Raw genomic sequence first — 12069 nt, 5'->3', positions numbered from 1 at the left:
TATTATAGATATTCTCAAATGCTTAAGGCCAACAACATCAGTTCTATGTGTAATTGCTAATTATGATGATGATGAAAATCTCAGAAAATTACCTTACTTCATATAGCTTGTATCTGTGATGTCATATGACATAATTTCCTGTGATAGTTCAATACACAGACACAAGATATTCATTGAAGATATAAATGCTGTGAGGCTAATATCTGGTGTTATCAGATTCTGTTTTGTGTTTTAATTAATTCAGCTCTGTAATGTGGCAATGAAAGCTAATATTAATTACATCACCCTTGCCGTTGTAATTTTTTGCCCTGTATGTTTTGAAAAATGTGGTATTTGATATTCTCTGGAGCACCAGTATTAGCATAGCCAGTTAAAAAGATGGTTCATTCCATCATTAGTAAATTTACTTGAGTGATAATAATGGATGAAGGTAACTATTATTAGTGATGTTTCTCAAGTACTGTTTCTTGTATGGATGATGAGTGCCTAGGGTGCTGCCTGGTGAACACAAGACAATGATTGTTCGGGCTGCCACATCATTTCTGGTGTGATATAACACCGAAGGATACGACTTTCTGACACATGTCACCACAGGAGATGAAACCTGGGTACATCACTATGAACCAGAAAGGAAGTGACACTCTTCAGAAAGAGGAACTTATTGGATGTCCCTTGAAGTCATTTAAGTAATGTTCAAAATGATTTTTTGCATCCTGGCAAAATATTTTTCAACAATATATCACATGACACAAGGGTATTACATGAAAACAGAATTTAAATAGTGGTGTAGATGTGGTTGAAAGAAAATGCATTCTGTAACACAAAAGAATTTATACAAAATGAAAATAAAGATGGTACTTTATTATAAATGTGTTTGTATGAAACAAAATTGTAGCTTATGGCATACACCCTAATCTGTATTCTATATAATCATTGTGACAAAACAAATTATGTGATAAAGTGGGATAGATAGTATTTTCTAAAATTGGTTATTATCATTGTTAATTATGTAGTGAGTACAAGGTAAGCAATACTATGTAATAATATTTATAGATGTTAACCATTTGTATAATCATTTGTATACTATTTGTATAATTTTGTATGGACTGATGATGCCTTACACATCACAACAGTTATTTACAGGCCAATAAATCAATATGCTTCTCTTCCAGAGTGTTTCTTTCTTGCTTCCTACATACTTAAAGGTGTGTCTATGCCTTAATATTTCTCTGTTCATAGTTATCTTTGACCTTTTATTTCCTCTTACTGCACTATTTTTCTTTGTATTGATTATCATTCCATTAATCTCTTTTTAGCTTCAGTGGTAGTATTTTTTTTCTTCTGATGTTACAAGAACTGTGACATCTGCAAAACTCAAATACCATTTCCTTCCTCCAGTTTTTATCCCTTGTGACCTAGTGGGCATTGTTCAATCATATTTCTTAAATACAAAAAGAGTAGCATCCATATCTCACTCTTTTCCTTAGTTCTGTCTAGTCTGTGCTCTCACCTCTCACTTTCACTGACACTTTTTAGTTGAATAAGTTTATAAATCATCTGGTTTTCCAATCCTGTCTCTGTTCGCTCATTATAGTTTGCAAGCTTATCTCAAGTCACATTTTCAAATGCCTTTTCCAGGTCTAACCCTTCCAATAACTTTCTCTCCCAAAAATTGCAAGAGTTCTGTTGGATCTCTTGTACATGTATTGTATTTAAAACTAAATCACTCCTCAGCCAGATTCTCCTCCATTATGTTTTCCAACCTTATATTAATGATTTTTTAACGTAACTTGGATTGCTTGTGAAATGAGGATAACTGTTGTGCACTCTCTGTGTTTCTTGTTTCATTGATTCTTGGGTGTTAGAATGATTATTTTTCTCAGAAAATTCTCTGGCAATTCGCCACCATGTCTCAATATTTCTCTTACTCCTCCCAGATTGAAACATTTTAGTATTTCTTCCCACATCACATCAATATCTAGCGGTTTCCCATTTTTCATTGCAGTTATTGCACTCTTTACTTCTTTCTGTATAACTGTTGATCCTTTCTCATTGTTATCCACACTGTTCAAGGATTCAAGTTCCAAAGTTGTTGTCTTGATCTATGTCCTATCATTCTTTTAAATAGTTTTCCCATCTCTGGAGAATGTCCTCATGATATTTGTACACTACATGTTCATCTTTACTGACAGTTTCCATGGCAGCACATCCTCATCTGTTTCAATCTCATGTTGTTTTTACTGTGTTGTATAGTCAATCATGCCTTCCCTTCCTCTCCAGTTCTTCAATTGCATTGCACTCCTCTTTGAGCCATTCTTTTCCTAGCTTGCTCTGTGTCTCTGTACCATTCTTCCACTAATGTGTGTCCTTCTGTGATTTCTGAAACATATATTTACCAGTAGAGTATCCTGCAGAAGTCAATAAAACTTCTGTCATTCCTGTTTCCAATACCAGGACTGCCTTCCACTGCCAATACTGCCACCTGGTATCTGTCAGTGGTTATTGTATGTTGATGTTGAACACAGGTGGTGGTCACATTAATGTGACTGGACCATCTACAATCACAATTTATGTGGATTTTGTGAAAGACCTTTCATTAACAGTCTGCTATGGTGGTCGCTGGACATGTCTTGCATTGCCCTCTTGATAGCCAAACATCTTACATTCGTTATTTCTTTATCTATATCCCTATGTTTTGTTTTATACTTATTGTACAGAAGTCACTGTTTCCTATGGAGACTGTATATCATGAAGGACCCTCCCATAATGAACTGTTCTACTATATACACACAGGGTGCCTGTTATAATTTGAGTCAACTATGTTTTAGATCCCCTCCCCAATAACCATGGACCTTGCCGTTGGTGGGGAGGCTTGCGTGCCTCAGCGATACAGATAGCCGTACCGTAGGTGCAACCACAACGGAGGGGTATCTGTTGAGAGGCCAGACAAACGTGTGGTTCCTGAAGAGGGGCAGCAGCCTTTTCAGTAGTTGCAGGGGCAACAGGCTGGATGATTGACTGATCTGGCTTTCTAACATTAACCAAAATGGCTTTGCTGTGCTGGTACTGCGAACGGCTGAAAGCAAGGGGAAACTACAGCCATAATTTTTCCCAAGGGCATGCAGCTTTACTGTATGGTTAAATAATGATGGCTTCCTCTTGGGAAAAATATTCCAGAGGTAAAATAGTCCCTCATTCGGATCTCTGGGCAGGGACTACTCAGGAGGGCGTCGTTATCAGGAGAAAGAAAACTGGCATTCTACGGATCGGAGCGTGGAATGTCAGATCCCTTAATTGAGCAGGTAGGTTAAAAAACTTAAAAAGGGAAATGGATAGGTTAAAGTTAGATAAGGTGGGAATTAGTGAAGTTCAGTGGCAGGAGGAACAAGACTTTTGGTCAGGCAAATACAGGGTTATAAATACAAAATCAAATAGGGGTAATGCAGGAGTCGGTTTAATAATGAATAACAAAATAGGAGTGTGCGTAAGCTACTACAAACACCATAGTGAATGCATTATTGTGGCCAAGATAGACACAAAGCCCATGCCTACTACAGTAGTACAAGTTTATATGCCAACTAGCTCTGCAGATGATGAAGAAATTGAAGAAATGATTGATGATATAAAAGAAATTATTCAGATAGTGAAGGGAGACAAAAATTTAATAGTCATGGGTAACTGGAATTCGGTAGTAGGAAAAGGGAGAGAAGGAAACGTAGTAGGTGAATGTGGATTGGGGCTAAGAAATGAAAGAGGAAGCTGCCTGGTAGAATTTTGCACAGAGCACAACTTAATCACAGCTAACACTTGATTCAAGAATCATAAAAGAAGGTTGTATACATGGAAGAAGCCTGGAGATACTAAAAGGTTTCAGATAGATTATATAATGGTAAGACAGAGATTTAGGAACCAGGTTTTAAATTGTAAGTCATTTCCAGGGGCAGATGTGGACTCTGACCACAATCTATTGGTTATGAACTGTAGATTAAAACTGAAGAAACTGCAAAAAGGTGGGAATTTAAGGAGATGGGACCTGGATAAACCGACTAAACCAGAGGTTGTACAGAGTTACAGGGAGAGCATAAGGGAACAATTGACAGGAATGGGGGAAAGAAATACAGTAGAAGAAGAATGGGTAGCTTTGAGAGATGAAGTAGTGAAGGCAGCAGAGGATTAAAGTAGGTAAAAAGACGAGGGCTAGTAGAAATCCTTGGGTAACAGAAGAAATATTGAATTTAATTGATGAAAGGAGAAAATATAAAAATGCAGTAAATGAAGCAGGCAAAAAGGAACACAAACGTCTCAAAAATGAGATCGACAGGTAGTGCAAAATGGCTAAGCAGGGATGGCTAGAGGACAAATGTAAAGATGTAGAGGCTTATCTCACTAGGGGTAAGATAGATACTGCCTACAGGAAAATTAAAGAGACCTATGGAGATAAGAGAACCACTTGTATGAATATCAAGAGCTCAGATGGAAACCCAATTCTAAGCAAAGAAGGGAAAGCAGAAAGGTGGAAGGAGTATATAGAGGGTCTATACAAGGGCGACGTACTTGAGGACAATATTATGGAAATGGAAGAGGATGTAGATGTAGATGAAATGGGAGATACAATACTGTGTGAAGAGTTTGACAGAGCACTGAAAGACCTGAGTCAAAACAAGGCCCCGGGAGTAGACAACATTCCATTAGAACTACTGACGGCCTTGGGAGAGCCAGTCCTGACAAAACTACCATCTGGTGAGCAAGATGAATGTGACAGGTGAAATACCCTCAGACTTCAAGAAGAATATGTTGTTGTTGTTGTTGTTGTTGTTGTTGTGGTCTTCAGTACTGAGACTGGTTTGATGCAGCTCTCCATGCTACTCTATCCTGTGCAAGCTTCTTCATCTCCCAGTACCTACTGTAACCTACATCCTTCTGAATCTGCTTAGTGTATTCATCTCTTGGTCTCCCTCTACGATTTTTACCCTCCACGCTGCCCACCAATACTAAATTGGTGATCCCTCTATGTCTCAGAACATGTCCTACCACCCGATCCCTTCTTCTAGTCAAGTTTTGCCACAAGCTCCTTTTCTCCCCAATTCTATTCAATACCTCCTCATTAGTTATGTGATCAACCCATCTAATCTTCAGCATTCTTCTGTAGCACCACATTTCGAAAGCTTATATTCTCATCTTGTCTAAGCTATTTATCGTCCACGTTTCACTTCCATACAAATACTTTCAGAAACGACTTTCTGACACTTAAATCAATACTCGATGTTAACAAATTTCTCTTCTTAAGAAACGCTTTCCTTGCCATTGCCAGTCTACATTTTATATCCTCTCTACTTCGACTATCATCAGTTATTTTGCTCCCCAAATAGCAAAACTCCTTTACTACTAAGTGTGCAATTTCCTAATCTAATTCCCTCAGCATCATCCAACTTAATTCCACTACATTCCATTATCCTCATTTAGCTTTTGTTGATGTTCATCTTATACCCTCCTTTCAAGACACTGTCCATTCCGTTCAACTGCTCTTCCAAGTCCTTTGCTGTCTCTGACAGAATTACAATGTCATCGGCGAAGCTCAATGTTTTTATTTCTTCTCCATGGATTTTAATACCTACTCCAGATTTTTCTTTTGTTTCCTTGACTGCTTGCTCAATATACAGATTGAATAACATCAGGGAGAGGCTACAACCCTGTCTCACTCCCTTCCCAACCACTGCTTCCCTTTCATACCCCTCGGCTATTATAACTGCCGTCTGCTTTCTGTACAAATTGTAAATAGCCTTTCGCTCCCTGTATTTTACCCCTGCCACCTTCAGAATTTGAAAGAGAGTATTCCAATCAACATTGTCAAAAGCTTTTTCTAAGTCTAAAACGTAGGTTTGCCTTTCCTTAATCTTTCTTCTAAGATAAGTCATAGGGTCAGTATTGCCTCACGTGTTCCAACATTTCTACGGAATCCAAACTGATCTTCCCCGAGGTCAGCTTCTATCAGTTTTTCCATTCGTCTGTAAAGAATTCGCGTTAGTATTTTGCAGCTGTGACTGATAGTTCGGTAATTTTCACATCTGTCAACACCTGCTTTCTTTGAGATTGGGATTATTATATTCTTCTTGAAGTCTGAGGGTATTTCGCCTGTCTCATACATCTTGCTCACCAGATGGTAGAGTTTTGTCATGACTGGCTCTCCCAAGGTTGTCAGTAGTTCTAATGGAATTTTGTCTTCTCTGGGGGCCTTGTTTTGACTCAGGTCTTTCACTGCTCTGTCAAACTCTTCATGCAATATCATATCTCCCATTTCATCTCCATCTACATCCTCTTCCATTTCCATAATATTGTCCTCAAGTACATCGCCCTTGTATAGGCCCTCCATATACTCCTTCCACCTTTCTGCTTTCCCTTCTTTGCTTAGAACTGAGTTTCCATCAAATCTCTTGATATTCATGCAAGTGGTCCTCCTCTCTCCAAAGGTCTCTTTAATTTTCCTGTAGGCAGTATTTCCAATCCCAAAGAAAGCAGGTGCTGACAGATGTGAATATTACCGAACAGTCAGTTTAATAAGTCACAGATGCAAAATACTAACGCGAATTCTTTACAGACGAATAGAAAAACCAGTAGAAGCTGACCTCGGGGAAGATCAGTTTGGATTCCGTAGAAATGTTGGAACACGTGAGGCAATACTGACCCTATGACTTATCTTAGAAGAAAGATTAAGGAAAGGCAAACCTACGTTTTAGACTTAGAAAAAGCTTTTGACAATGTTGATTGGAATACTCTCTTTCAAATTCTGAAGGTGGTAGGGATAAAATACAGGGAGCAAAAGGCTATTTACAATTTGTACAGAAACCAGATGGCAGTTATATGAGTCGAGGGACATGAAAGGGAAGCAGTGGTTGGGAAGGGAATGAGACAGGGTTGTAGCCTCTCCCTGATGTTATGCCAAAAAATGCTTATGATTTACTCAAACTATTGTTCCCCCTTCTCATTGTATGATATGTTCAGTTTACTCAAACCATTGTTCCCTATTCATTTGTGATAGACAGTGCAGTAATTGACAAACTTCAAACGTGCGAGATTCAGATATTAAAAACCAGGACATTATATTCTACATTTCATTTACATTTACAATGTAATTTTGTGGTCTAACAGTTGATATTGATGTTCAAACATTACTTTAGTGTTGCAAATGTGATTATTCAGCACAAATAATATGGCTAGACATGAACATTTCTGGCATATAAGCTACTTGTATGGCAACACAGTTTTCATTTCCTTAGGGAGTTGATTGTGGTTGTAATAAAATGTGGCAAAAAATGTTTTTACACAGTTGGAGATGTGTATCATTGTTTAACACAAGAGAAACAATGTACAGTGTAACACGTTTTACCACATATATTCTCCACCAATTATATACATATCTTGTGCAATCCAGGGTGCTGCTTCTTGATGCTGCCATTAGTTCATTTTGATATTACTGCATTGTCACACTGAATTTATGTAATTGTTTAAATAAGTTTCAGTGCTTCTTGTTAACACTAGATTTTATTTTGTACACAAGATGTTTGGCAGCAAACGTAAAACTTACAAAGTCTGACTACATACTGTTGATACAATATTCGGTCTAAGACTGAAATAAGACTGTCAGACTGAAATATGGCAGTGTACAAATTGCTTCTGTTTATATGGTTTCAAACAATTACTGTTATCCAGAATGAGATTTTCACTCTGCAGCGGAGTGTGCGCTGATATGAAACTTCCTGGCAGATTAAAACTGTGTGCCCGACCGAGACTCGAACTCGGGACCTTTGCCTTTCGCGGGCAAGTGCTCTACCAACTGAGCTACCAAAGCACGACTCACGCCCGGTACTCACAGCTTTACTTCTGGCAGTATCTCGTCTCCTACCTTCCAAACTTTACAGAAGCTCTCCTGCGAAACTTGCAGAACTAGCACTCCTGAAAGAAAGGATACAGCGGAGACATGGCTTAGCCACAGCCTGGGGGATGTTTCCAGAATGAGATTTTCACTCTGCAGTGGAATGTGCGCTGATGTGAAACTTCCTGGCAGATTAAAACTGTGTGCCCGACCGAGACTCGAACTCGGGACCTTTGCCTTTCGCGGGCAAGTGCTCTACCCACTGAGCTACTAAAGCACGACTCACGCCCGGTGCTCACAGCTTTACTTCTGCCAGTATCTCGTCTCCTACCTTCCAAACTTTACAGAAGCTCTCCTGCAAAACTTGCAGAACTAGCACTCCTGAAAGAAAGGATATAGCGGAGACATGGCTTAGCCACAGCCTGGGGGATGTTTCCAGAATGAGATTTTCACTCTGCAGCGGAGTGTGCGCTGATATGAAACTTCCTGGCAGATTAAAACTGTGTGCCCGACCGAGACTCGAACTCGGGACCTTTGCCTTTCGCGGGCAAGTGCTCTACCAACTGAGCTACCGAAGCACGACTCACGCCCAGTTCTCACAGCTTTACTTCTGCCAGTATCTCGTCTCCTACCTTCCAAACTTTACAGAAGCTCTCCTGCGAAACTTGCAGAACTAGCACTCCTGAAAGAAAGGATATAGCAGAGACATGGCTTAGCCACAGCCTAGGGGATGTTTCCAGAATGAGATTTTCACTCTGCAGCGGAGTGTGCGCTGATATGAAACTTCCTGGCAGATTAAAACTGTGTGCCCGACCGAGACTCGAACTCGGGACCTTTGCCTTTCGCGGGCAAGTGCTCTACCAACTGAGCTACTGAAGCACGACTCACGCCCGGTACTCACAGCTTTACTTCTGGCAGTATCTCGTCTCCTACCTTCCAAACTTTACAGAAGCTCTCCTGCGAAACTTGCAGAACTAGCACTCCTGAAAGAAAGGATATAGCGGAGACATGGCTTAGCCACAGCCTGGGGGATGTTTCCAGAATGAGATTTTCACTTTGCAGCGGAGTGTGCGCTGATATGAAACTTCCTGGCAGATTAAAACTGTGTGCCCGACCGAGACCCGAACTTGGGACCTTTGCCTTTCGCGGGCAAGTGCTCTACCAACTGAGCTACCGAAGCACAACTCTCGCCCGGTACTCACAGCTTTACTTCTGCCAGTATCTCGTCTCCTACCTTCCAAACTTTACAGAAGCTCTCCTGCGAAACTTGCAAAACTAGCACTCCTGAAAGAAAGGATATAGCGGAGACATGGCTTAGCCACAGCCTGGGGGGTGTTTCCAGAATGGGGGGGGGGGGGGGGGGGGGGGGGGGATATCTCCGCTATATCCTTTCTTTCAGGAGTGCTAGTTCTGCAAGTTTCGCAGGAGAGCTTCTGTAAAGTTTGGAAGGTAGGAGACGAGATTCTGCCAGAAGTAAAGCTGTGAGTACCGGGCGTGAGTCGTGCTTCGGTAGCTCAGTTGGTAGAGCACTTGCCCGCGAAAGCCAAAGGTCCCGAGTTCGAGTCTCGGTCGGGCACACAGTTTTAATCTGCCAGGAAGTTTCATATCAGCGCACACTCCGCTGCAGAGTGAAAATCTCATTCTGGAAACATCCCCCAGGCTGTGGCTAAGCCATGTCTCTGCTATATCCTTCCTTTCAGGAGTGCTAGTTCTGCAAGTTTTGCAGGAGAGCTTCTGTAAAGTTTGAAAGGTAGGAGACGAGATACTGGCAGAAGTAAAGCTGTGAGTAGCAGGCGTGAGTCGTGCTTCGGTAGCTCAGTTGATAGTGCACTTGCCCGCGAAAGGCAAAGGTCCCGAGTTCGAGTCTCGGTCGGGCACACAGTTTTAATCTGCCAGGAAGATTCATATCAGCGCACACTCCGCTGCAGAGTGAAAATCTCATTCTGGAAACATCCCCCAGGCTGTGGCTAAGCCATGTCTCCGCTATATCCTTTCTTTCAGGAGTGCTAGTTCTGCAAGTTTCGCAGGAGAGCTTCTGTAAAGTTTGGAAGGTAGGAGACGAGATACTGCCAGAAGTAAAGCTGTGAGTACCGGGCGTGAGTTGTGCTTCGGTAGCTCAGTTGGTAGAGCACTTGCCCGCGAAAGGCTAAGGTCCCGAGTTCGAGTCTCGGTCGGGCACACAGTTTTAATCTGCCAGGAAGTTTCATATCAGCGCACACTCCACTGCAGAGTGAAAATCTCATTCTGGAAACATCCCCCAGGCTGTGGCTAAGCCATGTCTCCGCTATATCCTTTCTTTCAGGAGTGCTAGTTCTGCAAGTTTCGCAGGAGAGCTTCTGTAAAGTTTGGAAGGTAGGAGACGAGATACTGCCAGAAGTAAAGCTGTGAGTACCGGGCGTGAGTCGTGCTTCGGTAGCTCAGTTGGTAGAGCACTTGCCCGCGAAAGGCAAAGGTCCCGAGTTCGAGTCTCGGTCGGGCACACAGTTTTAATCTGCCAGGAAGTTTCATATCAGCGCACACTCCGCTGCAGAGTGAAAATCTCATTCTGGAAACATCCCCCAGGCTGTGGCTAAGCCATGTCTCCGCTATATCCTTTCTTTCAGGAGTGCTAGTTCTGCAAGTTTCGCAGGAGAGCTTCTGTAAAGTTTGGAAGGTAGGAGACGAGATACTGCCAGAAGTAAAGCTGTGAGTACCGGGCGTGAGTCGTGCTTTGGTAGCTCAGTTGGTAGAGCACTTGCCCGCGAAAGGCAAAGGTCCCGAGTTCGAGTCTCGGTCGGGCACACAGTTTTAATCTGCCAGGAAGTTTCATATCAGCGCACACTCCGCTGCAGAGTGAAAATCTCATTCTGGAAACATCCCCCAGGCTGTGGCTAAGCCATGTCTCCGCTATATCCTTTCTTTCAGGAGTGCTAGTTCTGCAAGTTTCGCAGGAGAGCTTCTGTAAAGTTTGGAAGGTAGGAGACGAGATACTGGCAGAAGTAAAGCTGTGAGTACCGGGCGTGAGTCGTGCTTTGGTAGCTCAGTTGGTAGAGCACTTGCCCGCGAAAGCCAAAGGTCCCGAGTTCGAGTCTCGGTCGGGCACACAGTTTTAATCTGCCAGGAAGTTTCATATCAGTGCACACTCCGCTGCAGAGTGAAAATCTCATTCTGGAAACATCCCCCAGGCTGTGGCTAAGCCATGTCTCCGCTATATCCTTTCTTTCAGGAGTGCTAGTTCTGCAAGTTTCGCAGGAGAGCTTCTGTAAAGTTTGGAAGGTAGGAGACGAGATACTGGCAGAAGTAAAGCTGTGAGTACCGGGTGTGAGTCGTGCTTCGGTAGCTCAGTTGGTAGAGCACTTGCCCGCGAAAGCCAAAGGTCCCGAGTTCGAGTCTCGGTCGGGCACACAGTTTTAATCTGCCAGGAAGTTTCATATCAGTGCACACTCCACTACAGAGTGAAAATCTCATTCTGGAAACATCCCCCAGGCTGTGGCTAAGCCATGTCTCTGCTATATCCTTTCTTTCAGGAGAGCTAGTTCTGCAAGTTTCGCAGGAGAGCTTCTGTAAAGTTTGGAAGGTAGGAGACGAGATACTGGCAGAAGTAAAGCTGTGAGTACCGGGCGTGAGTCGTGCTTCGGTAGCTCAGTTGGTAGAGCACTTGCCCGTGAAAGGCAAAGGTCCCGAGTTCGAGTCTCGGTCGGGCACACAGTTTTAATCTGCCAGGAAGATTCATATCAGCGCACACTCCGCTGCAGAGTGAAAATCTCATTCTGGAAACATCCCCCAGGCTGTGGCTAAGCCATGTCTCCGCTATATCCTTTCTTTCAGGAGTGCTAGTTCTGCAAGTTTCGCAGGAGAGCTTCTGTAAAGTTTGGAAGGTAGGAGACGAGATACTGGCAGAAGTAAAGCTGTGAGTACCGGGCGTGAGTCGTGCTTCGGTAGCTCAGTTGGTAGAGCACTTGCCCGCGAAAGGCAAAGGTCCCGAGTTCGAGTCTCGGTGGGGCACACAGTTTTAATCTGCCAGGAAGTTTCAATTACTGTTATTGTTACACACTGAATTTTGCATTTATACAATTTGAGTTTTACATATATATTCCCAAATTACATAGAAATTAACATGGAATAAAAGTGAATAATTTAATACAAAGACAGGAAGGAATCTGTTTCTGTTAAGAGTATAAATTACATGTTTCCCCAATGCAGCAATATATTTTGATAAT

The 12069-nt window shown here is 42.2% G+C and overlaps 1 non-coding gene across 1 annotated transcript; it reads left to right on the top strand.

Annotated features, from left to right (window-relative positions):
* The first annotated feature begins 11479 nt into the window (after nt 1-11479).
* On the top strand, nt 11480-11554 carry Trnas-uga. The gene has a single exon. It is a non-coding gene; the product is annotated as a tRNA-Ser (tRNA).
* Nucleotides 11555-12069: the final 515 nt, after the last annotated feature.

Source organism: Schistocerca americana, chromosome 8 (genome assembly GCF_021461395.2).
Source record: "Schistocerca americana isolate TAMUIC-IGC-003095 chromosome 8, iqSchAmer2.1, whole genome shotgun sequence".
Taxonomy (NCBI): Eukaryota; Metazoa; Arthropoda; class Insecta; order Orthoptera; family Acrididae; genus Schistocerca; species Schistocerca americana.
The sequence above is the reverse complement of the archived record's forward strand: the minus strand, read 5'-3'. Positions and strand labels throughout refer to the sequence as shown.